Here is a 23,669-nt window from a genome sequence, read left to right on the forward strand (position 1 = left end):
TGCAATTTTCGTCATTTCAAAACGGTACGAGATTGCGATATAAGGAAAATGCGTTAGGCCTACTACAATTCCAAATTGACCGAGTTTGTGCGACAATAATGCAAAAGCTGCCTACGGCACACGGTATTCCCAGCCGGTCACCCATGCAAGTACTAACCGCGCCCAACGTTGCTTGACTTCCGAGATCAGACGAGATCGGGTATGTTCAACGTGGTATGGTCGTAGGCGAACGATGTGACAATTTGTGCCCTTTTAAATGACGGCTTCCCTTTCTCTCGGGCGAAAAGTCGCCATGCTGCCAACGAGACGCCAAAAAGCAGATTGTCTGATTGCGCCGAGCCACTTTCGACCCAACCGGAGAGAAAAGTCTGCTAGCGGTCGAATATCGTTGGCATCCTGCTCTGTTCTTGTACCTGGTCATGAAAAAAACCAAGTAAATTATGCTCTCCGTGTCAGAGTTATTTTTTGCAATTTTCGTCATTTCAAAACGGTACGAGATTGCGATATAAGGAAAATGCGTTAGGCCTACTACAATTACAAATTGATCGAGTTTGGGCTACAATAATGCAAAAGCTGCCTACGGCACACGGTATTCCCAGCCGGTCACCCATGCAAGTACTAACCGCGCCCAACGTTGCTTGACTTCCGAGATCAGACGAGATCGGGTGTGTTCAACGTGGTATGGTCGTAGGCGACAGTGGTTGCAATCTGTGCCGTTTTAAATGACATTTTCGGTTTCTCTCAGGCTAAAAATTCGCCACGCTGCCAACGAGACGCCTGAAAAGCAGATTGTCTGATTGCGCCGAGCCACTTTCGACCCAACCGGAGAGAAAAGACTGCTAGCGGTCGAATATCGTTGGCATCCTGCTCTGTTCTTGTACCTGGTCATGAAAAAAACCAAGTAAATTATGCTCTCCGTGTCAGAGTTATTTTTTGCAATTTTCGTCATTTCAAAACGGTACGAGATTGCGATATAAGGAAAATGCGTTAGGCCTACTACAATTACAAATTGATCGAGTTTGGGCTACAATAATGCAAAAGCTGCCTACGGCACACGGTATTCCCAGCCGGTCACCCATGCAAGTACTAACCGCGCCCAACGTTGCTTGACTTCCGAGATCAGACGAGATCGGGTATGTTCAACGTGGTATGGTCGTAGGCGAACGATGTGACAATTTGTGCCCTTTTAAATGACGGCTTCCCTTTCTCTCGGGCGAAAAGTCGCCATGCTGCCAACGAGACGCCAAAAAGCAGATTGTCTGATTGCGCCGAGCCACTTTCGACCCAACCGGAGAGAAAAGTCTGCTAGCGGTCGAATATCGTTGGCATCCTGCTCTGTTCTTGTACCTGGTCATGAAAAAAACCAAGTAAATTATGCTCTCCGTGTCAGAGTTATTTTTTGCAATTTTCGTCATTTCAAAACGGTACGAGATTGCGATATAAGGAAAATGCGTTAGGCCTACTACAATTACAAATTGATCGAGTTTGGGCTACAATAATGCAAAAGCTGCCTACGGCACACGGTATTCCCAGCCGGTCACCCATGCAAGTACTAACCGCGCCCAACGTTGCTTGACTTCCGAGATCAGACGAGATCGGGTATGTTCAACGTGGTATGGTCGTAGGCGACATTGGCTACAATCTGTGCCGTTTTAAATGACATTTTCCGTTTCTCTCAGGCGAAAAGTCGCCATGCTGCCAACGAGACGCCAAAAAGCAGATTGTCTGATTGCGCCGAGCCACTTTCGACCCAACCGGAGAGAAAAGACTGCTAGCGGTCGAATATCGTTGGCATCCTGCTCTGTTCTTGTACCTGGTCATGAAAAAACCCAAGTAAATTATGCTCTCCGTGTCAGAGTTATTTTTTGCAATTTTCGTCATTTCAAAACGGTACGAGATTGCGATATAAGGAAAATGCGTTAGGCCTACTACAATTCCAAATTGACCGAGTTTGTGCGACAATAATGCAAAAGCTGCCTACGGCACACGGTATTCCCAGCCGGTCACCCATGCAAGTACTAACCGCGCCCAACGTTGCTTGACTTCCGAGATCAGACGAGATCGGGTATGTTCAACGTGGTATGGTCGTAGGCGAACGATGTGACAATTTGTGCCCTTTTAAATGACGGCTTCCCTTTCTCTCGGGCGAAAAGTCGCCATGCTGCCAACGAGACGCCAAAAAGCAGATTGTCTGATTGCGCCGAGCCACTTTCGACCCAACCGGAGAGAAAAGTCTGCTAGCGGTCGAATATCGTTGGCATCCTGCTCTGTTCTTGTACCTGGTCATGAAAAAAACCAAGTAAATTATGCTCTCCGTGTCAGAGTTATTTTTTGCAATTTTCGTCATTTCAAAACGGTACGAGATTGCGATATAAGGAAAATGCGTTAGGCCTACTACAATTACAAATTGATCGAGTTTGGGCTACAATAATGCAAAAGCTGCCTACGGCACACGGTATTCCCAGCCGGTCACCCATGCAAGTACTAACCGCGCCCAACGTTGCTTGACTTCCGAGATCAGACGAGATCGGGTGTGTTCAACGTGGTATGGTCGTAGACGACAGTGGTTGCAATCTGTGCCGTTTTAAATGACATTTTCCGTTTCTCTCAGGCTAAAAATTCGCCACGCTGCCAACGAGACGCCTGAAAAGCAGATTGTCTGATTGCGCCGAGCCACTTTCGACCCAACCGGAGAGAAAAGACTGCTAGCGGTCGAATATCGTTGGCATCCTGCTCTGTTCTTGTACCTGGTCATGAAAAAAACCAAGTAAATTATGCTCTCCGTGTCAGAGTTATTTTTTGCAATTTTCGTCATTTCAAAACGGTACGAGATTGCGATATAAGGAAAATGCGTTAGGCCTACTACAATTACAAATTGATCGAGTTTGGGCTACAATAATGCAAAAGCTGCCTACGGCACACGGTATTCCCAGCCGGTCACCCATGCAAGTACTAACCGCGCCCAACGTTGCTTGACTTCCGAGATCAGACGAGATCGGGTATGTTCAACGTGGTATGGTCGTAGGCGACATTGGCTACAATCTGTGCCGTTTTAAATGACATTTTCCGTTTCTCTCAGGCGAAAAGTCGCCATGCTGCCAACGAGACGCCAAAAAGCAGATTGTCTGATTGCGCCGAGCCACTTTCGACCCAACCGGAGAGAAAAGACTGCTAGCGGTCGAATATCGTTGGCATCCTGCTCTGTTCTTGTACCTGGTCATGAAAAAACCCAAGTAAATTATGCTCTCCGTGTCAGAGTTATTTTTTGCAATTTTCGTCATTTCAAAACGGTACGAGATTGCGATATAAGGAAAATGCGTTAGGCCTACTACAATTCCAAATTGACCGAGTTTGTGCGACAATAATGCAAAAGCTGCCTACGGCACACGGTATTCCCAGCCGGTCACCCATGCAAGTACTAACCGCGCCCAACGTTGCTTGACTTCCGAGATCAGACGAGATCGGGTATGTTCAACGTGGTATGGTCGTAGGCGACATTGGCTACAATCTGTGCCGTTTTAAATGACATTTTCCGTTTCTCTCAGGCGAAAAGTCGCCATGCTGCCAACGAGACGCCAAAAAGCAGATTGTCTGATTGCGCCGAGCCACTTTCGACCCAACCGGAGAGAAAAGACTGCTAGCGGTCGAATATCGTTGGCATCCTGCTCTGTTCTTGTACCTGGTCATGAAAAAACCCAAGTAAATTATGCTATCCGTGTCAGAGTTATTTTTTGCAATTTTCGTCATTTCAAAACGGTACGAGATTGCGATATAAGGAAAATGCGTTTGGCCTACTACAATTCCAAATTGACCGAGTTTGTGCGACAATAATGCAAAAGCTGCCTACGGCACACGGTATTCCCAGCCGGTCACCCATGCAAGTACTAACCGCGCCCAACGTTGCTTGACTTCCGAGATCAGACGAGATCGGGTATGTTCAACGTGGTATGGTCGTAGGCGAACGATGTGACAATTTGTGCCCTTTTAAATGACGGCTTCCCTTTCTCTCGGGCGAAAAGTCGCCATGCTGCCAACGAGACGCCAAAAAGCAGATTGTCTGATTGCGCCGAGCCACTTTCGACCCAACCGGAGAGAAAAGTCTGCTAGCGGTCGAATATCGTTGGCATCCTGCTCTGTTCTTGTACCTGGTCATGAAAAAAACCAAGTAAATTATGCTCTCCGTGTCAGAGTTATTTTTTGCAATTTTCGTCATTTCAAAACGGTACGAGATTGCGATATAAGGAAAATGCGTTAGGCCTACTACAATTACAAATTGATCGAGTTTGGGCTACAATAATGCAAAAGCTGCCTACGGCACACGGTATTCCCAGCCGGTCACCCATGCAAGTACTAACCGCGCCCAACGTTGCTTGACTTCCGAGATCAGACGAGATCGGGTGTGTTCAACGTGGTATGGTCGTAGGCGACAGTGGTTGCAATCTGTGCCGTTTTAAATGACATTTTCCGTTTCTCTCAGGCTAAAAATTCGCCACGCTGCCAACGAGACGCCTGAAAAGCAGATTGTCTGATTGCGCCGAGCCACTTTCGACCCAACCGGAGAGAAAAGACTGCTAGCGGTCGAATATCGTTGGCATCCTGCTCTGTTCTTGTACCTGGTCATGAAAAAAACCAAGTAAATTATGCTCTCCGTGTCAGAGTTATTTTTTGCAATTTTCGTCATTTCAAAACGGTACGAGATTGCGATATAAGGAAAATGCGTTAGGCCTACTACAATTACAAATTGATCGAGTTTGGGCTACAATAATGCAAAAGCTGCCTACGGCACACGGTATTCCCAGCCGGTCACCCATGCAAGTACTAACCGCGCCCAACGTTGCTTGACTTCCGAGATCAGACGAGATCGGGTATGTTCAACGTGGTATGGTCGTAGGCGACATTGGCTACAATCTGTGCCGTTTTAAATGACATTTTCCGTTTCTCTCAGGCGAAAAGTCGCCATGCTGCCAACGAGACGCCAAAAAGCAGATTGTCTGATTGCGCCGAGCCACTTTCGACCCAACCGGAGAGAAAAGACTGCTAGCGGTCGAATATCGTTGGCATCCTGCTCTGTTCTTGTACCTGGTCATGAAAAAACCCAAGTAAATTATGCTCTCCGTGTCAGAGTTATTTTTTGCAATTTTCGTCATTTCAAAACGGTACGAGATTGCGATATAAGGAAAATGCGTTAGGCCTACTACAATTCCAAATTGACCGAGTTTGTGCGACAATAATGCAAAAGCTGCCTACGGCACACGGTATTCCCAGCCGGTCACCCATGCAAGTACTAACCGCGCCCAACGTTGCTTGACTTCCGAGATCAGACGAGATCGGGTATGTTCAACGTGGTATGGTCGTAGGCGACATTGGCTACAATCTGTGCCGTTTTAAATGACATTTTCCGTTTCTCTCAGGCGAAAAGTCGCCATGCTGCCAACGAGACGCCAAAAAGCAGATTGTCTGATTGCGCCGAGCCACTTTCGACCCAACCGGAGAGAAAAGACTGCTAGCGGTCGAATATCGTTGGCATCCTGCTCTGTTCTTGTACCTGGTCATGAAAAAACCCAAGTAAATTATGCTCTCCGTGTCAGAGTTATTTTTTGCAATTTTCGTCATTTCAAAACGGTACGAGATTGCGATATAAGGAAAATGCGTTAGGCCTACTACAATTCCAAATTGACCGAGTTTGTGCGACAATAATGCAAAAGCTGCCTACGGCACACGGTATTCCCAGCCGGTCACCCATGCAAGTACTAACCGCGTCCAACGTTGCTTGACTTCCGAGATCAGACGAGATCGGGTATGTTCAACGTGGTATGGTCGTAGGCGAACGATGTGACAATTTGTGCCCTTTTAAATGACGGCTTCCCTTTCTCTCGGGCGAAAAGTCGCCATGCTGCCAACGAGACGCCAAAAAGCAGATTGTCTGATTGCGCCGAGCCACTTTCGACCCAACCGGAGAGAAAAGTCTGCTAGCGGTCGAATATCGTTGGCATCCTGCTCTGTTCTTGTACCTGGTCATGAAAAAAACCAAGTAAATTATGCTCTCCGTGTCAGAGTTATTTTTTGCAATTTTCGTCATTTCAAAACGGTACGAGATTGCGATATAAGGAAAATGCGTTAGGCCTACTACAATTACAAATTGATCGAGTTTGGGCTACAATAATGCAAAAGCTGCCTACGGCACACGGTATTCCCAGCCGGTCACCCATGCAAGTACTAACCGCGCCCAACGTTGCTTGACTTCCGAGATCAGACGAGATCGGGTGTGTTCAACGTGGTATGGTCGTAGGCGACAGTGGTTGCAATCTGTGCCGTTTTAAATGACATTTTCCGTTTCTCTCAGGCTAAAAATTCGCCACGCTGCCAACGAGACGCCTGAAAAGCAGATTGTCTGATTGAGCCGAGCCACTTTCGACCCAACCGGAGAGAAACGTCTGCTAGCGGTCGAATATCATTGGCATTATCCTGCTTTTTTCTTGTATCTATGTACTACAATTACAAATTGACCGAGTTTGTGCTACAATAATGCAAAAGCTGCCTACGGCACACGGTATTCCCAGCCGGTCACCCATGCAAGTACTAACCGCGCCCAACGTTGCTTGACTTCCGAGATCAGACGAGATCGGGTATGTTCAACGTGGTATGGTCGTAGGCGACATTGGCTACAATCTGTGCCGTTTTAAATGACATTTTCCGTTTCTCTCAGGCGAAAAGTCGCCATGCTGCCAACGAGACGCCAAAAAGCAGATTGTCTGATTGCGCCGAGCCACTTTCGACCCAACCGGAGAGAAAAGACTGCTAGCGGTCGAATATCGTTGGCATCCTGCTCTGTTCTTGTACCTGGTCATGAAAAAACCCAAGTAAATTATGCTCTCCGTGTCAGAGTTATTTTTTGCAATTTTCGTCATTTCAAAACGGTACGAGATTGCGATATAAGGAAAATGCGTTAGGCCTACTACAATTCCAAATTGACCGAGTTTGTGCGACAATAATGCAAAAGCTGCCTACGGCACACGGTATTCCCAGCCGGTCACCCATGCAAGTACTAACCGCGCCCAACGTTGCTTGACTTCCGAGATCAGACGAGATCGGGTATGTTCAACGTGGTATGGTCGTAGGCGACATTGGCTACAATCTGTGCCGTTTTAAATGACATTTTCCGTTTCTCTCAGGCGAAAAGTCGCCATGCTGCCAACGAGACGCCAAAAAGCAGATTGTCTGATTGCGCCGAGCCACTTTCGACCCAACCGGAGAGAAAAGACTGCTAGCGGTCGAATATCGTTGGCATCCTGCTCTGTTCTTGTACCTGGTCATGAAAAAACCCAAGTAAATTATGCTCTCCGTGTCAGAGTTATTTTTTGCAATTTTCGTCATTTCAAAACGGTACGAGATTGCGATATAAGGAAAATGCGTTAGGCCTACTACAATTCCAAATTGACCGAGTTTGTGCGACAATAATGCAAAAGCTGCCTACGGCACACGGTATTCCCAGCCGGTCACCCATGCAAGTACTAACCGCGTCCAACGTTGCTTGACTTCCGAGATCAGACGAGATCGGGTATGTTCAACGTGGTATGGTCGTAGGCGAACGATGTGACAATTTGTGCCCTTTTAAATGACGGCTTCCCTTTCTCTCGGGCGAAAAGTCGCCATGCTGCCAACGAGACGCCAAAAAGCAGATTGTCTGATTGCGCCGAGCCACTTTCGACCCAACCGGAGAGAAAAGTCTGCTAGCGGTCGAATATCGTTGGCATCCTGCTCTGTTCTTGTACCTGGTCATGAAAAAAACCAAGTAAATTATGCTCTCCGTGTCAGAGTTCTTTTTTGCAATTTTCGTCATTTCAAAACGGTACGAGATTGCGATATAAGGAAAATGCGTTAGGCCTACTACAATTACAAATTGATCGAGTTTGGGCTACAATAATGCAAAAGCTGCCTACGGCACACGGTATTCCCAGCCGGTCACCCATGCAAGTACTAACCGCGCCCAACGTTGCTTGACTTCCGAGATCAGACGAGATCGGGTGTGTTCAACGTGGTATGGTCGTAGGCGACAGTGGTTGCAATCTGTGCCGTTTTAAATGACATTTTCCGTTTCTCTCAGGCTAAAAATTCGCCACGCTGCCAACGAGACGCCTGAAAAGCAGATTGTCTGATTGCGCCGAGCCACTTTCGACCCAACCGGAGAGAAAAGACTGCTAGCGGTCGAATATCGTTGGCATCCTGCTCTGTTCTTGTACCTGGTCATGAAAAAAACCAAGTAAATTATGCTCTCCGTGTCAGAGTTATTTTTTGCAATTTTCGTCATTTCAAAACGGTACGAGATTGCGATATAAGGAAAATGCGTTAGGCCTACTACAATTACAAATTGATCGAGTTTGGGCTACAATAATGCAAAAGCTGCCTACGGCACACGGTATTCCCAGCCGGTCACCCATGCAAGTACTAACCGCGCCCAACGTTGCTTGACTTCCGAGATCAGACGAGATCGGGTATGTTCAACGTGGTATGGTCGTAGGCGACATTGGCTACAATCTGTGCCGTTTTAAATGACATTTTCCGTTTCTCTCAGGCGAAAAGTCGCCATGCTGCCAACGAGACGCCAAAAAGCAGATTGTCTGATTGCGCCGAGCCACTTTCGACCCAACCGGAGAGAAAAGACTGCTAGCGGTCGAATATCGTTGGCATCCTGCTCTGTTCTTGTACCTGGTCATGAAAAAACCCAAGTAAATTATGCTCTCCGTGTCAGAGTTATTTTTTGCAATTTTCGTCATTTCAAAACGGTACGAGATTGCGATATAAGGAAAATGCGTTAGGCCTACTACAATTCCAAATTGACCGAGTTTGTGCGACAATAATGCAAAAGCTGCCTACGGCACACGGTATTCCCAGCCGGTCACCCATGCAAGTACTAACCGCGCCCAACGTTGCTTGACTTCCGAGATCAGACGAGATCGGGTATGTTCAACGTGGTATGGTCGTAGGCGAACGATGTGACAATTTGTGCCCTTTTAAATGACGGCTTCCCTTTCTCTCGGGCGAAAAGTCGCCATGCTGCCAACGAGACGCCAAAAAGCAGATTGTCTGATTGCGCCGAGCCACTTTCGACCCAACCGGAGAGAAAAGTCTGCTAGCGGTCGAATATCGTTGGCATCCTGCTCTGTTCTTGTACCTGGTCATGAAAAAAACCAAGTAAATTATGCTCTCCGTGTCAGAGTTATTTTTTGCAATTTTCGTCATTTCAAAACGGTACGAGATTGCGATATAAGGAAAATGCGTTAGGCCTACTACAATTACAAATTGATCGAGTTTGGGCTACAATAATGCAAAAGCTGCCTACGGCACACGGTATTCCCAGCCGGTCACCCATGCAAGTACTAACCGCGCCCAACGTTGCTTGACTTCCGAGATCAGACGAGATCGGGTGTGTTCAACGTGGTATGGTCGTAGGCGACAGTGGTTGCAATCTGTGCCGTTTTAAATGACATTTTCCGTTTCTCTCAGGCTAAAAATTCGCCACGCTGCCAACGAGACGCCTGAAAAGCAGATTGTCTGATTGAGCCGAGCCACTTTCGACCCAACCGGAGAGAAACGTCTGCTAGCGGTCGAATATCATTGGCATTATCCTGCTTTTTTCTTGTATCTATGTACTACAATTACAAATTGACCGAGTTTGTGCTACAATAATGCAAAAGCTGCCTACGGCACACGGTATTCCCAGCCGGTCACCCATGCAAGTACTAACCGCGCCCAACGTTGCTTGACTTCCGAGATCAGACGAGATCGGGTATGTTCAACGTGGTATGGTCGTAGGCGACATTGGCTACAATCTGTGCCGTTTTAAATGACATTTTCCGTTTCTCTCAGGCGAAAAGTTGCCATGCTGCCAACGAGACGCCAAAAAGCAGATTGTCTGATTGCGCCGAGCCACTTTCGACCCAACCGGAGAGAAAAGACTGCTAGCGGTCGAATATCGTTGGCATCCTGCTCTGTTCTTGTACCTGGTCATGAAAAAACCCAAGTAAATTATGCTCTCCGTGTCAGAGTTATTTTTTGCAATTTTCGTCATTTCAAAACGGTACGAGATTGCGATATAAGGAAAATGCGTTAGGCCTACTACAATTCCAAATTGACCGAGTTTGTGCGACAATAATGCAAAAGCTGCCTACGGCACACGGTATTCCCAGCCGGTCACCCATGCAAGTACTAACCGCGCCCAACGTTGCTTGACTTCCGAGATCAGACGAGATCGGGTATGTTCAACGTGGTATGGTCGTAGGCGACATTGGCTACAATCTGTGCCGTTTTAAATGACATTTTCCGTTTCTCTCAGGCGAAAAGTCGCCATGCTGCCAACGAGACGCCAAAAAGCAGATTGTCTGATTGCGCCGAGCCACTTTCGACCCAACCGGAGAGAAAAGACTGCTAGCGGTCGAATATCGTTGGCATCCTGCTCTGTTCTTGTACCTGGTCATGAAAAAACCCAAGTAAATTATGCTCTCCGTGTCAGAGTTATTTTTTGCAATTTTCGTCATTTCAAAACGGTACGAGATTGCGATATAAGGAAAATGCGTTAGGCCTACTACAATTCCAAATTGACCGAGTTTGTGCGACAATAATGCAAAAGCTGCCTACGGCACACGGTATTCCCAGCCGGTCACCCATGCAAGTACTAACCGCGCCCAACGTTGCTTGACTTCCGAGATCAGACGAGATCGGGTATGTTCAACGTGGTATGGTCGTAGGCGACATTGGCTACAATCTGTGCCGTTTTAAATGACATTTTCCGTTTCTCTCAGGCGAAAAGTCGCCATGCTGCCAACGAGACGCCAAAAAGCAGATTGTCTGATTGCGCCGAGCCACTTTCGACCCAACCGGAGAGAAAAGACTGCTAGCGGTCGAATATCGTTGGCATCCTGCTCTGTTCTTGTACCTGGTCATGAAAAAACCCAAGTAAATTATGCTCTCCGTGTCAGAGTTATTTTTTGCAATTTTCGTCATTTCAAAACGGTACGAGATTGCGATATAAGGAAAATGCGTTAGGCCTACTACAATTCCAAATTGACCGAGTTTGTGCGACAATAATGCAAAAGCTGCCTACGGCACACGGTATTCCCAGCCGGTCACCCATGCAAGTACTAACCGCGTCCAACGTTGCTTGACTTCCGAGATCAGACGAGATCGGGTATGTTCAACGTGGTATGGTCGTAGGCGAACGATGTGACAATTTGTGCCCTTTTAAATGACGGCTTCCCTTTCTCTCGGGCGAAAAGTCGCCATGCTGCCAACGAGACGCCAAAAAGCAGATTGTCTGATTGCGCCGAGCCACTTTCGACCCAACCGGAGAGAAAAGTCTGCTAGCGGTCGAATATCGTTGGCATCCTGCTCTGTTCTTGTACCTGGTCATGAAAAAAACCAAGTAAATTATGCTCTCCGTGTCAGAGTTCTTTTTTGCAATTTTCGTCATTTCAAAACGGTACGAGATTGCGATATAAGGAAAATGCGTTAGGCCTACTACAATTACAAATTGATCGAGTTTGGGCTACAATAATGCAAAAGCTGCCTACGGCACACGGTATTCCCAGCCGGTCACCCATGCAAGTACTAACCGCGCCCAACGTTGCTTGACTTCCGAGATCAGACGAGATCGGGTGTGTTCAACGTGGTATGGTCGTAGGCGACAGTGGTTGCAATCTGTGCCGTTTTAAATGACATTTTCCGTTTCTCTCAGGCTAAAAATTCGCCACGCTGCCAACGAGACGCCTGAAAAGCAGATTGTCTGATTGCGCCGAGCCACTTTCGACCCAACCGGAGAGAAAAGACTGCTAGCGGTCGAATATCGTTGGCATCCTGCTCTGTTCTTGTACCTGGTCATGAAAAAAACCAAGTAAATTATGCTCTCCGTGTCAGAGTTATTTTTTGCAATTTTCGTCATTTCAAAACGGTACGAGATTGCGATATAAGGAAAATGCGTTAGGCCTACTACAATTACAAATTGATCGAGTTTGGGCTACAATAATGCAAAAGCTGCCTACGGCACACGGTATTCCCAGCCGGTCACCCATGCAAGTACTAACCGCGCCCAACGTTGCTTGACTTCCGAGATCAGACGAGATCGGGTATGTTCAACGTGGTATGGTCGTAGGCGACATTGGCTACAATCTGTGCCGTTTTAAATGACATTTTCCGTTTCTCTCAGGCGAAAAGTCGCCATGCTGCCAACGAGACGCCAAAAAGCAGATTGTCTGATTGCGCCGAGCCACTTTCGACCCAACCGGAGAGAAAAGACTGCTAGCGGTCGAATATCGTTGGCATCCTGCTCTGTTCTTGTACCTGGTCATGAAAAAACCCAAGTAAATTATGCTCTCCGTGTCAGAGTTATTTTTTGCAATTTTCGTCATTTCAAAACGGTACGAGATTGCGATATAAGGAAAATGCGTTAGGCCTACTACAATTCCAAATTGACCGAGTTTGTGCGACAATAATGCAAAAGCTGCCTACGGCACACGGTATTCCCAGCCGGTCACCCATGCAAGTACTAACCGCGCCCAACGTTGCTTGACTTCCGAGATCAGACGAGATCGGGTATGTTCAACGTGGTATGGTCGTAGGCGAACGATGTGACAATTTGTGCCCTTTTAAATGACGGCTTCCCTTTCTCTCGGGCGAAAAGTCGCCATGCTGCCAACGAGACGCCAAAAAGCAGATTGTCTGATTGCGCCGAGCCACTTTCGACCCAACCGGAGAGAAAAGTCTGCTAGCGGTCGAATATCGTTGGCATCCTGCTCTGTTCTTGTACCTGGTCATGAAAAAAACCAAGTAAATTATGCTCTCCGTGTCAGAGTTATTTTTTGCAATTTTCGTCATTTCAAAACGGTACGAGATTGCGATATAAGGAAAATGCGTTAGGCCTACTACAATTACAAATTGATCGAGTTTGGGCTACAATAATGCAAAAGCTGCCTACGGCACACGGTATTCCCAGCCGGTCACCCATGCAAGTACTAACCGCGCCCAACGTTGCTTGACTTCCGAGATCAGACGAGATCGGGTATGTTCAACGTGGTATGGTCGTAGGCGACATTGGCTACAATCTGTGCCGTTTTAAATGACATTTTCCGTTTCTCTCAGGCGAAAAGTCGCCATGCTGCCAACGAGACGCCAAAAAGCAGATTGTCTGATTGCGCCGAGCCACTTTCGACCCAACCGGAGAGAAAAGACTGCTAGCGGTCGAATATCGTTGGCATCCTGCTCTGTTCTTGTACCTGGTCATGAAAAAACCCAAGTAAATTATGCTTTCCGTGTCAGAGTTATTTTTTGCAATTTTCGTCATTTCAAAACGGTACGAGATTGCGATATAAGGAAAATGCGTTAGGCCTACTACAATTCCAAATTGACCGAGTTTGTGCGACAATAATGCAAAAGCTGCCTACGGCACACGGTATTCCCAGCCGGTCACCCATGCAAGTACTAACCGCGCCCAACGTTGCTTGACTTCCGAGATCAGACGAGATCGGGTATGTTCAACGTGGTATGGTCGTAGGCGAACGATGTGACAATTTGTGCCCTTTTAAATGACGGCTTCCCTTTCTCTCGGGCGAAAAGTCGCCATGCTGCCAACGAGACGCCAAAAAGCAGATTGTCTGATTGCGCCGAGCCACTTTCGACCCAACCGGAGAGAAAAGTCTGCTAGCGGTCGAATATCGTTGGCATCCTGCTCTGTTCTTGTACCTGGTCATGAAAAAAACCAAGTAAATTATGCTCTCCGTGTCAGAGTTATTTTTTGCAATTTTCGTCATTTCAAAACGGTACGAGATTGCGATATAAGGAAAATGCGTTAGGCCTACTACAATTACAAATTGATCGAGTTTGGGCTACAATAATGCAAAAGCTGCCTACGGCACACGGTATTCCCAGCCGGTCACCCATGCAAGTACTAACCGCGCCCAACGTTGCTTGACTTCCGAGATCAGACGAGATCGGGTGTGTTCAACGTGGTATGGTCGTAGGCGACAGTGGTTGCAATCTGTGCCGTTTTAAATGACATTTTCCGTTTCTCTCAGGCTAAAAATTCGCCACGCTGCCAACGAGACGCCTGAAAAGCAGATTGTCTGATTGAGCCGAGCCACTTTCGACCCAACCGGAGAGAAACGTCTGCTAGCGGTCGAATATCATTGGCATTATCCTGCTTTTTTCTTGTATCTATGTACTATAATTACAAATTGACCGAGTTTGTGCTACAATAATGCAAAAGCTGCCTACGGCACACGGTATTCCCAGCCGGTCACCCATGCAAGTACTAACCGCGCCCAACGTTGCTTGACTTCCGAGATCAGACGAGATCGGGTATGTTCAACGTGGTATGGTCGTAGGCGACATTGGCTACAATCTGTGCCGTTTTAAATGACATTTTCCGTTTCTCTCAGGCGAAAAGTCGCCATGCTGCCAACGAGACGCCAAAAAGCAGATTGTCTGATTGCGCCGAGCCACTTTCGACCCAACCGGAGAGAAAAGACTGCTAGCGGTCGAATATCGTTGGCATCCTGCTCTGTTCTTGTACCTGGTCATGAAAAAACCCAAGTAAATTATGCTCTCCGTGTCAGAGTTATTTTTTGCAATTTTCGTCATTTCAAAACGGTACGAGATTGCGATATAAGGAAAATGCGTTAGGCCTACTACAATTCCAAATTGACCGAGTTTGTGCGACAATAATGCAAAAGCTGCCTACGGCACACGGTATTCCCAGCCGGTCACCCATGCAAGTACTAACCGCGCCCAACGTTGCTTGACTTCCGAGATCAGACGAGATCGGGTATGTTCAACGTGGTATGGTCGTAGGCGACATTGGCTACAATCTGTGCCGTTTTAAATGACATTTTCCGTTTCTCTCAGGCGAAAAGTCGCCATGCTGCCAACGAGACGCCAAAAAGCAGATTGTCTGATTGCGCCGAGCCACTTTCGACCCAACCGGAGAGAAAAGACTGCTAGCGGTCGAATATCGTTGGCATCCTGCTCTGTTCTTGTACCTGGTCATGAAAAAACCCAAGTAAATTATGCTCTCCGTGTCAGAGTTATTTTTTGCAATTTTCGTCATTTCAAAACGGTACGAGATTGCGATATAAGGAAAATGCGTTAGGCCTACTACAATTCCAAATTGACCGAGTTTGTGCGACAATAATGCAAAAGCTGCCTACGGCACACGGTATTCCCAGCCGGTCACCCATGCAAGTACTAACCGCGTCCAACGTTGCTTGACTTCCGAGATCAGACGAGATCGGGTATGTTCAACGTGGTATGGTCGTAGGCGAACGATGTGACAATTTGTGCCCTTTTAAATGACGGCTTCCCTTTCTCTCGGGCGAAAAGTCGCCATGCTGCCAACGAGACGCCAAAAAGCAGATTGTCTGATTGCGCCGAGCCACTTTCGACCCAACCGGAGAGAAAAGTCTGCTAGCGGTCGAATATCGTTGGCATCCTGCTCTGTTCTTGTACCTGGTCATGAAAAAAACCAAGTAAATTATGCTCTCCGTGTCAGAGTTATTTTTTGCAATTTTCGTCATTTCAAAACGGTACGAGATTGCGATATAAGGAAAATGCGTTAGGCCTACTACAATTACAAATTGATCGAGTTTGGGCTACAATAATGCAAAAGCTGCCTACGGCACACGGTATTCCCAGCCGGTCACCCATGCAAGTACTAACCGCGCCCAACGTTGCTTGACTTCCGAGATCAGACGAGATCGGGTGTGTTCAACGTGGTATGGTCGTAGGCGACAGTGGTTGCAATCTGTGCCGTTTTAAATGACATTTTCCGTTTCTCTCAGGCTAAAAATTCGCCACGCTGCCAACGAGACGCCTGAAAAGCAGATTGTCTGATTGCGCCGAGCCACTTTCGACCCAACCGGAGAGAAAAGACTGCTAGCGGTCGAATATCGTTGGCATCCTGCTCTGTTCTTGTACCTGGTCATGAAAAAAACCAAGTAAATTATGCTCTCCGTGTCAGAGTTATTTTTTGCAATTTTCGTCATTTCAAAACGGTACGAGATTGCGATATAAGGAAAATGCGTTAGGCCTACTACAATTACAAATTGATCGAGTTTGGGCTACAATAATGCAAAAGCTGCCTACGGCACACGGTATTCCCAGCCGGTCACCCATGCAAGTACTAACCGCGCCCAACGTTGCTTGACTTCCGAGATCAGACGAGATCGGGTATGTTCAACGTGGTATGGTCGTAGGCGACATTGGCTACAATCTGTGCCGTTTTAAATGACATTTTCCGTTTCTCTCAGGCGAAAAGTCGCCATGCTGCCAACGAGACGCCAAAAAGCAGATTGTCTGATTGCGCCGAGCCACTTTCGACCCAACCGGAGAGAAAAGACTGCTAGCGGTCGAATATCGTTGGCATCCTGCTCTGTTCTTGTACCTGGTCATGAAAAAACCCAAGTAAATTATGCTCTCCGTGTCAGAGTTATTTTTTGCAATTTTCGTCATTTCAAAACGGTACGAGATTGCGATATAAGGAAAATGCGTTAGGCCTACTACAATTCCAAATTGACCGAGTTTGTGCGACAATAATGCAAAAGCTGCCTACGGCACACGGTATTCCCAGCCGGTCACCCATGCAAGTACTAACCGCGCCCAACGTTGCTTGACTTCCGAGATCAGACGAGATCGGGTATGTTCAACCTGGTATGGTCGTAGGCGAACGATGTGACAATTTGTGCCCTTTTAAATGACGGCTTCCCTTTCTCTCGGGCGAAAAGTCGCCATGCTGCCAACGAGACGCCAAAAAGCAGATTGTCTGATTGCGCCGAGCCACTTTCGACCCAACCGGAGAGAAAAGTCTGCTAGCGGTCGAATATCGTTGGCATCCTGCTCTGTTCTTGTACCTGGTCATGAAAAAAAACAAGTAAATTATGCTCTCCGTGTCAGAGTTATTTTTTGCAATTTTCGTCATTTCAAAACGGTACGAGATTGCGATATAAGGAAAATGCGTTAGGCCTACTACAATTACAAATTGATCGAGTTTGGGCTACAATAATGCAAAAGCTGCCTACGGCACACGGTATTCCCAGCCGGTCACCCATGCAAGTACTAACCGCGCCCAACGTTGCTTGACTTCCGAGATCAGACGAGATCGGGTGTGTTCAACGTGGTATGGTCGTAGGCGACAGTGGTTGCAATCTGTGCCGTTTTAAATGACATTTTCCGTTTCTCTCAGGCTAAAAATTCGCCACGCTGCCAACGAGACGCCTGAAAAGCAGATTGTCTGATTGAGCCGAGCCACTTTCGACCCAACCGGAGAGAAACGTCTGCTAGCGGTCGAATATCATTGGCATTATCCTGCTTTTTTCTTGTATCTATGTACTACAATTACAAATTGACCGAGTTTGTGCTACAATAATGCAAAAGCTGCCTACGGCACACGGTATTCCCAGCCGGTCACCCATGCAAGTACTAACCGCGCCCAACGTTGCTTGACTTCCGAGATCAGACGAGATCGGGTATGTTCAACGTGGTATGGTCGTAGGCGACATTGGCTACAATCTGTGCCGTTTTAAATGACATTTTCCGTTTCTCTCAGGCGAAAAGTCGCCATGCTGCCAACGAGACGCCAAAAAGCAGATTGTCTGATTGCGCCGAGCCACTTTCGACCCAACCGGAGAGAAAAGACTGCTAGCGGTCGAATATCGTTGGCATCCTGCTCTGTTCTTGTACCTGGTCATGAAAAAACCCAAGTAAATTATGCTCTCCGTGTCAGAGTTATTTTTTGCAATTTTCGTCATTTCAAAACGGTACGAGATTGCGATATAAGGAAAATGCGTTAGGCCTACTACAATTCCAAATTGACCGAGTTTGTGCGACAATAATGCAAAAGCTGCCTACGGCACACGGTATTCCCAGCCGGTCACCCATGCAAGTACTAACCGCGCCCAACGTTGCTTGACTTCCGAGATCAGACGAGATCGGGTATGTTCAACGTGGTATGGTCGTAGGCGACATTGGCTACAATCTGTGCCGTTTTAAATGACATTTTCCGTTTCTCTCAGGCGAAAAGTCGCCATGCTGCCAACGAGACGCCAAAAAGCAGATTGTCTGATTGCGCCGAGCCACTTTCGACCCAACCGGAGAGAAAAGACTGCTAGCGGTCGAATATCGTTGGCATCCTGCTCTGTTCTTGTACCTGGTCATGAAAAAACCCAAGTAAATTATGCTCTCCGTGTCAGAGTTATTTTTTGCAATTTTCGTCATTTCAAAACGGTACGAGATTGCGATATAAGGAAAATGCGTTAGGCCTACTACAATTCCAAATTGACCGAGTTTGTGCGACAATAATGCAAAAGCTGCCTACGGCACACGGTATTCCCAGCCGGTCACCCATGCAAGTACTAACCGCGTCCAACGTTGCTTGACTTCCGAGATCAGACGAGATCGGGTATGTTCAACGTGGTATGGTCGTAGGCGAACGATGTGACAATTTGTGCCCTTTTAAATGACGGCTTCCCTTTCTCTCGGGCGAAAAGTCGCCATGCTGCCAACGAGACGCCAAAAAGCAGATTGTCTGATTGCGCCGAGCCACTTTCGACCCAACCGGAGAGAAAAGTCTGCTAGCGGTCGAATATCGTTGGCATCCTGCTCTGTTCTTGTACCTGGTCATGAAAAAAACCAAGTAAATTATGCTCTCCGTGTCAGAGTTCTTTTTTGCAATTTTCGTCATTTCAAAACGGTACGAGATTGCGATATAAGGAAAATGCGTTAGGCCTACTACAATTACAAATTGATCGAGTTTGGGCTACAATAATGCAAAAGCTGCCTACGGCACACGGTATTCCCAGCCGGTCACCCATGCAAGTACTAACCGCGCCCAACGTTGCTTGACTTCCGAGATCAGACGAGATCGGGTGTGTTCAACGTGGTATGGTCGTAGGCGACAGTGGTTGCAATCTGTGCCGTTTTAAATGACATTTTCCGTTTCTCTCAGGCTAAAAATTCGCCACGCTGCCAACGAGACGCCTGAAAAGCAGATTGTCTGATTGCGCCGAGCCACTTTCGACCCAACCGGAGAGAAAAGACTGCTAGCGGTCGAATATCGTTGGCATCCTGCTCTGTTCTTGTACCTGGTCATGAAAAAAACCAAGTAAATTATGCTCTCCGTGTCAGAGTTATTTTTTGCAATTTTCGTCATTTCAAAACGGTACGAGATTGCGATATAAGGAAAATGCGTTAGGCCTACTACAATTACAAATTGATCGAGTTTGGGCTACAATAATGCAAAAGCTGCCTACGGCACACGGTATTCCCAGCCGGTCACCCATGCAAGTACTAACCGCGCCCAACGTTGCTTGACTTCCGAGATCAGACGAGATCGGGTATGTTCAACGTGGTATGGTCGTAGGCGACATTGGCTACAATCTGTGCCGTTTTAAATGACATTTTCCGTTTCTCTCAGGCGAAAAGTCGCCATGCTGCCAACGAGACGCCAAAAAGCAGATTGTCTGATTGCGCCGAGCCACTTTCGACCCAACCGGAGAGAAAAGACTGCTAGCGGTCGAATATCGTTGGCATCCTGCTCTGTTCTTGTACCTGGTCATGAAAAAACCCAAGTAAATTATGCTCTCCGTGTCAGAGTTATTTTTTGCAATTTTCGTCATTTCAAAACGGTACGAGATTGCGATATAAGGAAAATGCGTTAGGCCTACTACAATTCCAAATTGACCGAGTTTGTGCGACAATAATGCAAAAGCTGCCTACGGCACACGGTATTCCCAGCCGGTCACCCATGCAAGTACTAACCGCGCCCAACGTTGCTTGACTTCCGAGATCAGACGAGATCGGGTATGTTCAACGTGGTATGGTCGTAGGCGAACGATGTGACAATTTGTGCCCTTTTAAATGACGGCTTCCCTTTCTCTCGGGCGAAAAGTCGCCATGCTGCCAACGAGACGCCAAAAAGCAGATTGTCTGATTGCGCCGAGCCACTTTCGACCCAACCGGAGAGAAAAGTCTGCTAGCGGTCGAATATCGTTGGCATCCTGCTCTGTTCTTGTACCTGGTCATGAAAAAACCCAAGTAAATTATGCTCTCCGTGTCAGAGTTATTTTTTGCAATTTTCGTCATTTCAAAACGGTACGAGATTGCGATATAAGGAAAATGCGTTAGGCCTACTACAATTCCAAATTGACCGAGTTTGTGCGACAATAATGCAAAAGCTGCCTACGGCACACGGTATTCCCAGCCGGTCACCCATGCAAGTACTAACCGCGTCCAACGTTGCTTGACTTCCGAGATCAGACGAGATCGGGTATGTTCAACGTGGTATGGTCGTAGGCGAACGATGTGACAATTTGTGCCCTTTTAAATGACGGCTTCCCTTTCTCTCGGGCGAAAAGTCGCCATGCTGCCAACGAGACGCCAAAAAGCAGATTGTCTGATTGCGCCGAGCCACTTTCGACCCAACCGGAGAGAAAAGTCTGCTAGCGGTCGAATATCGTTGGCATCCTGCTCTGTTCTTGTACCTGGTCATGAAAAAAACCAAGTAAATTATGCTCTCCGTGTCAGAGTTCTTTTTTGCAATTTTCGTCATTTCAAAACGGTACGAGATTGCGATATAAGGAAAATGCGTTAGGCCTACTACAATTACAAATTGATCGAGTTTGGGCTACAATAATGCAAAAGCTGCCTACGGCACACGGTATTCCCAGCCGGTCACCCATGCAAGTACTAACCGCGCCCAACGTTGCTTGACTTCCGAGATCAGACGAGATCGGGTGTGTTCAACGTGGTATGGTCGTAGGCGACAGTGGTTGCAATCTGTGCCGTTTTAAATGACATTTTCCGTTTCTCTCAGGCTAAAAATTCGCCACGCTGCCAACGAGACGCCTGAAAAGCAGATTGTCTGATTGCGCCGAGCCACTTTCGACCCAACCGGAGAGAAAAGACTGCTAGCGGTCGAATATCGTTGGCATCCTGCTCTGTTCTTGTACCTGGTCATGAAAAAAACCAAGTAAATTATGCTCTCCGTGTCAGAGTTATTTTTTGCAATTTTCGTCATTTCAAAACGGTACGAGATTGCGATATAAGGAAAATGCGTTAGGCCTACTACAATTACAAATTGATCGAGTTTGGGCTACAATAATGCAAAAGCTGCCTACGGCACACGGTATTCCCAGCCGGTCACCCATGCAAGTACTAACCGCGCCCAACGTTGCTTGACTTCCGAGATCAGACGAGATCGGGTATGTTCAACGTGGTATGGTCGTAGGCGACATTGGCTACAATCTGTGCCGTTTTAAATGACATTTTCCGTTTCTCTCAGGCGAAAAGTCGCCATGCTGCCAACGAGACGCCAAAAAGCAGATTGTCTGATTGCGCCGAGCCACTTTCGACCCAACCGGAGAGAAAAGACTGCTAGCGGTCGAATATCGTTGGCATCCTGCTCTGTTCTTGTACCTGGTCATGAAAAAACCCAAGTAAATTATGCTCTCCGTGTCAGAGTTATTTTTTGCAATTTTCGTCATTTCAAAACGGTACGAGATTGCGATATAAGGAAAATGCGTTAGGCCTACTACAATTCCAAATTGACCGAGTTTGTGCGACAATAATGCAAAAGCTGCCTACGGCACACGGTATTCCCAGCCGGTCACCCATGCAAGTACTAACCGCGCCCAACGTTGCTTGACTTCCGAGATCAGACGAGATCGGGTATGTTCAACGTGGTATGGTCGTAGGCGAACGATGTGACAATTTGTGCCCTTTTAAATGACGGCTTCCCTTTCTCTCGGGCGAAAAGTCGCCATGCTGCCAACGAGACGCCAAAAAGCAGATTGTCTGATTGCGCCGAGCCACTTTCGACCCAACCGGAGAGAAAAGTCTGCTAGCGGTCGAATATCGTTGGCATCCTGCTCTGCTCTTGTACCTGGTCATGAAAAAAACCAAGTAAATTATGCTCTCCGTGTCAGAGTTATTTTTTGCAATTTTCGTCATTTCAAAACGGTACGAGATTGCGATATAAGGAAAATGCGTTAGGCCTACTACAATTACAAATTGATCGAGTTTGGGCTACAATAATGCAAAAGCTGCCTACGGCACACGGTATTCCCAGCCGGTCACCCATGCAAGTACTAACCGCGCCCAACGTTGCTTGACTTCCGAGATCAGACGAGATCGGGTGTGTTCAACGTGGTATGGTCGTAGGCGACAGTGGTTGCAATCTGTGCCGTTTTAAATGACATTTTCCGTTTCTCTCAGGCTAAAAATTCGCCACGCTGCCAACGAGACGCCTGAAAAGCAGATTGTCTGATTGAGCCGAGCCACTTTCGACCCAACCGGAGAGAAACGTCTGCTAGCGGTCGAATATCATTGGCATTATCCTGCTTTTTTCTTGTATCTATGTACTACAATTACAAATTGACCGAGTTTGTGCTACAATAATGCAAAAGCTGCCTACGGCACACGGTATTCCCAGCCGGTCACCCATGCAAGTACTAACCGCGCCCAACGTTGCTTGACTTCCGAGATCAGACGAGATCGGGTATGTTCAACGTGGTATGGTCGTAGGCGACATTGGCTACAATCTGTGCCGTTTTAAATGACATTTTCCGTTTCTCTCAGGCGAAAAGTCGCCATGCTGCCAACGAGACGCCAAAAAGCAGATTGTCTGATTGCGCCGAGCCACTTTCGACCCAACCGGAGAGAAAAGACTGCTAGCGGTCGAATATCGTTGGCATCCTGCTCTGTTCTTGTACCTGGTCATGAAAAAACCCAAGTAAATTATGCTCTCCGTGTCAGAGTTATTTTTTGCAATTTTCGTCATTTCAAAACGGTACGAGATTGCGATATAAGGAAAATGCGTTAGGCCTACTACAATTCCAAATTGACCGAGTTTGTGCGACAATAATGCAAAAGCTGCCTACGGCACACGGTATTCCCAGCCGGTCACCCATGCAAGTACTAACCGCGCCCAACGTTGCTTGACTTCCGAGATCAGACGAGATCGGGTATGTTCAACGTGGTATGGTCGTAGGCGACATTGGCTACAATCTGTGCCGTTTTAAATGACATTTTCCGTTTCTCTCAGGCGAAAAGTCGCCATGCTGCCAACGAGACGCCAAAAAGCAGATTGTCTGATTGCGCCGAGCCACTTTCGACCCAACCGGAGAGAAAAGACTGCTAGCGGTCGAATATCGTTGGCATCCTGCTCTGTTCTTGTACCTGGTCATGAAAAAACCCAAGTAAATTATGCTCTCCGTGTCAGAGTTATTTTTTGCAATTTTCGTCATTTCAAAACGGTACGAGATTGCGATATAAGGAAAATGCGTTAGGCCTACTACAATTCCAAATTGACCGAGTTTGTGCGACAATAATGCAAAAGCTGCCTACGGCACACGGTATTCCCAGCCGGTCACCCATGCAAGTACTAACCGCGTCCAACGTTGCTTGACTTCCGAGATCAGACGAGATCGGGTATGTTCAACGTGGTATGGTCGTAGGCGAACGATGTGACAATTTGTGCCCTTTTAAATGACGGCTTCCCTTTCTCTCGGGCGAAAAGTCGCCATGCTGCCAACGAGACGCCAAAAAGCAGATTGTCTGATTGCGCCGAGCCACTTTCGACCCAACCGGAGAGAAAAGTCTGCTAGCGGTCGAATATCGTTGGCATCCTGCTC

The 23,669-nt window shown here is 47.2% G+C and overlaps 1 protein-coding gene, 1 long non-coding RNA gene and 52 other non-coding genes across 54 annotated transcripts in view; 1 reads left to right on the forward strand and 53 right to left on the reverse strand.

Moving 5' to 3' along the window:
• Nucleotides 1–23,669, forward strand: part of LOC145451148 (dynein beta chain, ciliary-like) — a 346,083-nt gene that overhangs the window by 139,231 nt on the left and 183,183 nt on the right. The gene's annotated exons all lie outside the window — the stretch shown is intronic.
• The window catches only part of LOC145450777 (uncharacterized), a 188,587-nt gene that overhangs the window by 95,914 nt on the left and 69,004 nt on the right, over nucleotides 1–23,669 (reverse strand). The window lies entirely within an intron of this gene.
• LOC145451288 (5S ribosomal RNA) lies at nucleotides 109–227 on the reverse strand. The gene has a single exon (XR_013918795.1). It is a non-coding gene; the product is annotated as a 5S ribosomal RNA (ribosomal RNA).
• LOC145451348 (5S ribosomal RNA) lies at nucleotides 575–693 on the reverse strand. The gene has a single exon (XR_013918850.1). It is a non-coding gene; the product is annotated as a 5S ribosomal RNA (ribosomal RNA).
• Nucleotides 1,043–1,161, reverse strand: LOC145451289 (5S ribosomal RNA). The gene has a single exon (XR_013918796.1). It is a non-coding gene; the product is annotated as a 5S ribosomal RNA (ribosomal RNA).
• LOC145451290 (5S ribosomal RNA) lies at nucleotides 1,509–1,627 on the reverse strand. The gene has a single exon (XR_013918797.1). It is a non-coding gene; the product is annotated as a 5S ribosomal RNA (ribosomal RNA).
• On the reverse strand, nucleotides 1,975–2,093 carry LOC145451291 (5S ribosomal RNA). Its single transcript, XR_013918798.1, has one exon. It is a non-coding gene; the product is annotated as a 5S ribosomal RNA (ribosomal RNA).
• LOC145451217 (5S ribosomal RNA) lies at nucleotides 2,441–2,559 on the reverse strand. The gene has a single exon (XR_013918729.1). It is a non-coding gene; the product is annotated as a 5S ribosomal RNA (ribosomal RNA).
• LOC145451292 (5S ribosomal RNA) lies at nucleotides 2,909–3,027 on the reverse strand. The gene has a single exon (XR_013918799.1). It is a non-coding gene; the product is annotated as a 5S ribosomal RNA (ribosomal RNA).
• On the reverse strand, nucleotides 3,375–3,493 carry LOC145451293 (5S ribosomal RNA). The gene has a single exon (XR_013918800.1). It is a non-coding gene; the product is annotated as a 5S ribosomal RNA (ribosomal RNA).
• LOC145451294 (5S ribosomal RNA) lies at nucleotides 3,841–3,959 on the reverse strand. Its single transcript, XR_013918801.1, has one exon. It is a non-coding gene; the product is annotated as a 5S ribosomal RNA (ribosomal RNA).
• LOC145451360 (5S ribosomal RNA) lies at nucleotides 4,307–4,425 on the reverse strand. The gene has a single exon (XR_013918862.1). It is a non-coding gene; the product is annotated as a 5S ribosomal RNA (ribosomal RNA).
• LOC145451295 (5S ribosomal RNA) lies at nucleotides 4,775–4,893 on the reverse strand. Its single transcript, XR_013918802.1, has one exon. It is a non-coding gene; the product is annotated as a 5S ribosomal RNA (ribosomal RNA).
• On the reverse strand, nucleotides 5,241–5,359 carry LOC145451296 (5S ribosomal RNA). Its single transcript, XR_013918803.1, has one exon. It is a non-coding gene; the product is annotated as a 5S ribosomal RNA (ribosomal RNA).
• Nucleotides 5,707–5,825, reverse strand: LOC145451374 (5S ribosomal RNA). Its single transcript, XR_013918875.1, has one exon. It is a non-coding gene; the product is annotated as a 5S ribosomal RNA (ribosomal RNA).
• LOC145451372 (5S ribosomal RNA) lies at nucleotides 6,173–6,291 on the reverse strand. Its single transcript, XR_013918873.1, has one exon. It is a non-coding gene; the product is annotated as a 5S ribosomal RNA (ribosomal RNA).
• Nucleotides 6,536–6,654, reverse strand: LOC145451300 (5S ribosomal RNA). Its single transcript, XR_013918805.1, has one exon. It is a non-coding gene; the product is annotated as a 5S ribosomal RNA (ribosomal RNA).
• Nucleotides 7,002–7,120, reverse strand: LOC145451301 (5S ribosomal RNA). The gene has a single exon (XR_013918806.1). It is a non-coding gene; the product is annotated as a 5S ribosomal RNA (ribosomal RNA).
• LOC145451375 (5S ribosomal RNA) lies at nucleotides 7,468–7,586 on the reverse strand. Its single transcript, XR_013918876.1, has one exon. It is a non-coding gene; the product is annotated as a 5S ribosomal RNA (ribosomal RNA).
• LOC145451384 (5S ribosomal RNA) lies at nucleotides 7,934–8,052 on the reverse strand. Its single transcript, XR_013918884.1, has one exon. It is a non-coding gene; the product is annotated as a 5S ribosomal RNA (ribosomal RNA).
• On the reverse strand, nucleotides 8,402–8,520 carry LOC145451302 (5S ribosomal RNA). Its single transcript, XR_013918807.1, has one exon. It is a non-coding gene; the product is annotated as a 5S ribosomal RNA (ribosomal RNA).
• LOC145451303 (5S ribosomal RNA) lies at nucleotides 8,868–8,986 on the reverse strand. Its single transcript, XR_013918808.1, has one exon. It is a non-coding gene; the product is annotated as a 5S ribosomal RNA (ribosomal RNA).
• Nucleotides 9,334–9,452, reverse strand: LOC145451393 (5S ribosomal RNA). Its single transcript, XR_013918892.1, has one exon. It is a non-coding gene; the product is annotated as a 5S ribosomal RNA (ribosomal RNA).
• Nucleotides 9,697–9,815, reverse strand: LOC145451304 (5S ribosomal RNA). Its single transcript, XR_013918809.1, has one exon. It is a non-coding gene; the product is annotated as a 5S ribosomal RNA (ribosomal RNA).
• Nucleotides 10,163–10,281, reverse strand: LOC145451305 (5S ribosomal RNA). Its single transcript, XR_013918810.1, has one exon. It is a non-coding gene; the product is annotated as a 5S ribosomal RNA (ribosomal RNA).
• Nucleotides 10,629–10,747, reverse strand: LOC145451306 (5S ribosomal RNA). The gene has a single exon (XR_013918811.1). It is a non-coding gene; the product is annotated as a 5S ribosomal RNA (ribosomal RNA).
• On the reverse strand, nucleotides 11,095–11,213 carry LOC145451377 (5S ribosomal RNA). The gene has a single exon (XR_013918877.1). It is a non-coding gene; the product is annotated as a 5S ribosomal RNA (ribosomal RNA).
• Nucleotides 11,561–11,679, reverse strand: LOC145451399 (5S ribosomal RNA). Its single transcript, XR_013918897.1, has one exon. It is a non-coding gene; the product is annotated as a 5S ribosomal RNA (ribosomal RNA).
• LOC145451307 (5S ribosomal RNA) lies at nucleotides 12,029–12,147 on the reverse strand. The gene has a single exon (XR_013918812.1). It is a non-coding gene; the product is annotated as a 5S ribosomal RNA (ribosomal RNA).
• Nucleotides 12,495–12,613, reverse strand: LOC145451308 (5S ribosomal RNA). Its single transcript, XR_013918813.1, has one exon. It is a non-coding gene; the product is annotated as a 5S ribosomal RNA (ribosomal RNA).
• Nucleotides 12,961–13,079, reverse strand: LOC145451309 (5S ribosomal RNA). Its single transcript, XR_013918814.1, has one exon. It is a non-coding gene; the product is annotated as a 5S ribosomal RNA (ribosomal RNA).
• LOC145451312 (5S ribosomal RNA) lies at nucleotides 13,427–13,545 on the reverse strand. Its single transcript, XR_013918816.1, has one exon. It is a non-coding gene; the product is annotated as a 5S ribosomal RNA (ribosomal RNA).
• Nucleotides 13,893–14,011, reverse strand: LOC145451400 (5S ribosomal RNA). Its single transcript, XR_013918898.1, has one exon. It is a non-coding gene; the product is annotated as a 5S ribosomal RNA (ribosomal RNA).
• Nucleotides 14,256–14,374, reverse strand: LOC145451313 (5S ribosomal RNA). Its single transcript, XR_013918817.1, has one exon. It is a non-coding gene; the product is annotated as a 5S ribosomal RNA (ribosomal RNA).
• On the reverse strand, nucleotides 14,722–14,840 carry LOC145451314 (5S ribosomal RNA). Its single transcript, XR_013918818.1, has one exon. It is a non-coding gene; the product is annotated as a 5S ribosomal RNA (ribosomal RNA).
• Nucleotides 15,188–15,306, reverse strand: LOC145451378 (5S ribosomal RNA). Its single transcript, XR_013918878.1, has one exon. It is a non-coding gene; the product is annotated as a 5S ribosomal RNA (ribosomal RNA).
• LOC145451401 (5S ribosomal RNA) lies at nucleotides 15,654–15,772 on the reverse strand. Its single transcript, XR_013918899.1, has one exon. It is a non-coding gene; the product is annotated as a 5S ribosomal RNA (ribosomal RNA).
• On the reverse strand, nucleotides 16,122–16,240 carry LOC145451315 (5S ribosomal RNA). Its single transcript, XR_013918819.1, has one exon. It is a non-coding gene; the product is annotated as a 5S ribosomal RNA (ribosomal RNA).
• Nucleotides 16,588–16,706, reverse strand: LOC145451391 (5S ribosomal RNA). Its single transcript, XR_013918890.1, has one exon. It is a non-coding gene; the product is annotated as a 5S ribosomal RNA (ribosomal RNA).
• Nucleotides 17,054–17,172, reverse strand: LOC145451402 (5S ribosomal RNA). The gene has a single exon (XR_013918900.1). It is a non-coding gene; the product is annotated as a 5S ribosomal RNA (ribosomal RNA).
• On the reverse strand, nucleotides 17,417–17,535 carry LOC145451316 (5S ribosomal RNA). The gene has a single exon (XR_013918820.1). It is a non-coding gene; the product is annotated as a 5S ribosomal RNA (ribosomal RNA).
• LOC145451317 (5S ribosomal RNA) lies at nucleotides 17,883–18,001 on the reverse strand. The gene has a single exon (XR_013918821.1). It is a non-coding gene; the product is annotated as a 5S ribosomal RNA (ribosomal RNA).
• On the reverse strand, nucleotides 18,349–18,467 carry LOC145451379 (5S ribosomal RNA). The gene has a single exon (XR_013918879.1). It is a non-coding gene; the product is annotated as a 5S ribosomal RNA (ribosomal RNA).
• LOC145451404 (5S ribosomal RNA) lies at nucleotides 18,815–18,933 on the reverse strand. Its single transcript, XR_013918902.1, has one exon. It is a non-coding gene; the product is annotated as a 5S ribosomal RNA (ribosomal RNA).
• LOC145451318 (5S ribosomal RNA) lies at nucleotides 19,283–19,401 on the reverse strand. Its single transcript, XR_013918822.1, has one exon. It is a non-coding gene; the product is annotated as a 5S ribosomal RNA (ribosomal RNA).
• Nucleotides 19,749–19,867, reverse strand: LOC145451319 (5S ribosomal RNA). Its single transcript, XR_013918823.1, has one exon. It is a non-coding gene; the product is annotated as a 5S ribosomal RNA (ribosomal RNA).
• LOC145451380 (5S ribosomal RNA) lies at nucleotides 20,215–20,333 on the reverse strand. Its single transcript, XR_013918880.1, has one exon. It is a non-coding gene; the product is annotated as a 5S ribosomal RNA (ribosomal RNA).
• Nucleotides 20,681–20,799, reverse strand: LOC145451405 (5S ribosomal RNA). Its single transcript, XR_013918903.1, has one exon. It is a non-coding gene; the product is annotated as a 5S ribosomal RNA (ribosomal RNA).
• LOC145451320 (5S ribosomal RNA) lies at nucleotides 21,149–21,267 on the reverse strand. The gene has a single exon (XR_013918824.1). It is a non-coding gene; the product is annotated as a 5S ribosomal RNA (ribosomal RNA).
• On the reverse strand, nucleotides 21,615–21,733 carry LOC145451322 (5S ribosomal RNA). Its single transcript, XR_013918825.1, has one exon. It is a non-coding gene; the product is annotated as a 5S ribosomal RNA (ribosomal RNA).
• Nucleotides 22,081–22,199, reverse strand: LOC145451406 (5S ribosomal RNA). The gene has a single exon (XR_013918904.1). It is a non-coding gene; the product is annotated as a 5S ribosomal RNA (ribosomal RNA).
• Nucleotides 22,444–22,562, reverse strand: LOC145451324 (5S ribosomal RNA). The gene has a single exon (XR_013918827.1). It is a non-coding gene; the product is annotated as a 5S ribosomal RNA (ribosomal RNA).
• Nucleotides 22,910–23,028, reverse strand: LOC145451325 (5S ribosomal RNA). The gene has a single exon (XR_013918828.1). It is a non-coding gene; the product is annotated as a 5S ribosomal RNA (ribosomal RNA).
• LOC145451381 (5S ribosomal RNA) lies at nucleotides 23,376–23,494 on the reverse strand. Its single transcript, XR_013918881.1, has one exon. It is a non-coding gene; the product is annotated as a 5S ribosomal RNA (ribosomal RNA).

Source organism: Botryllus schlosseri, chromosome 11, assembly GCF_051294905.1.
Source record: "Botryllus schlosseri isolate E-star chromosome 11, Bs_hap1, whole genome shotgun sequence".
Lineage (NCBI taxonomy): Eukaryota > Metazoa > Chordata > Ascidiacea > Stolidobranchia > Styelidae > Botryllus > Botryllus schlosseri.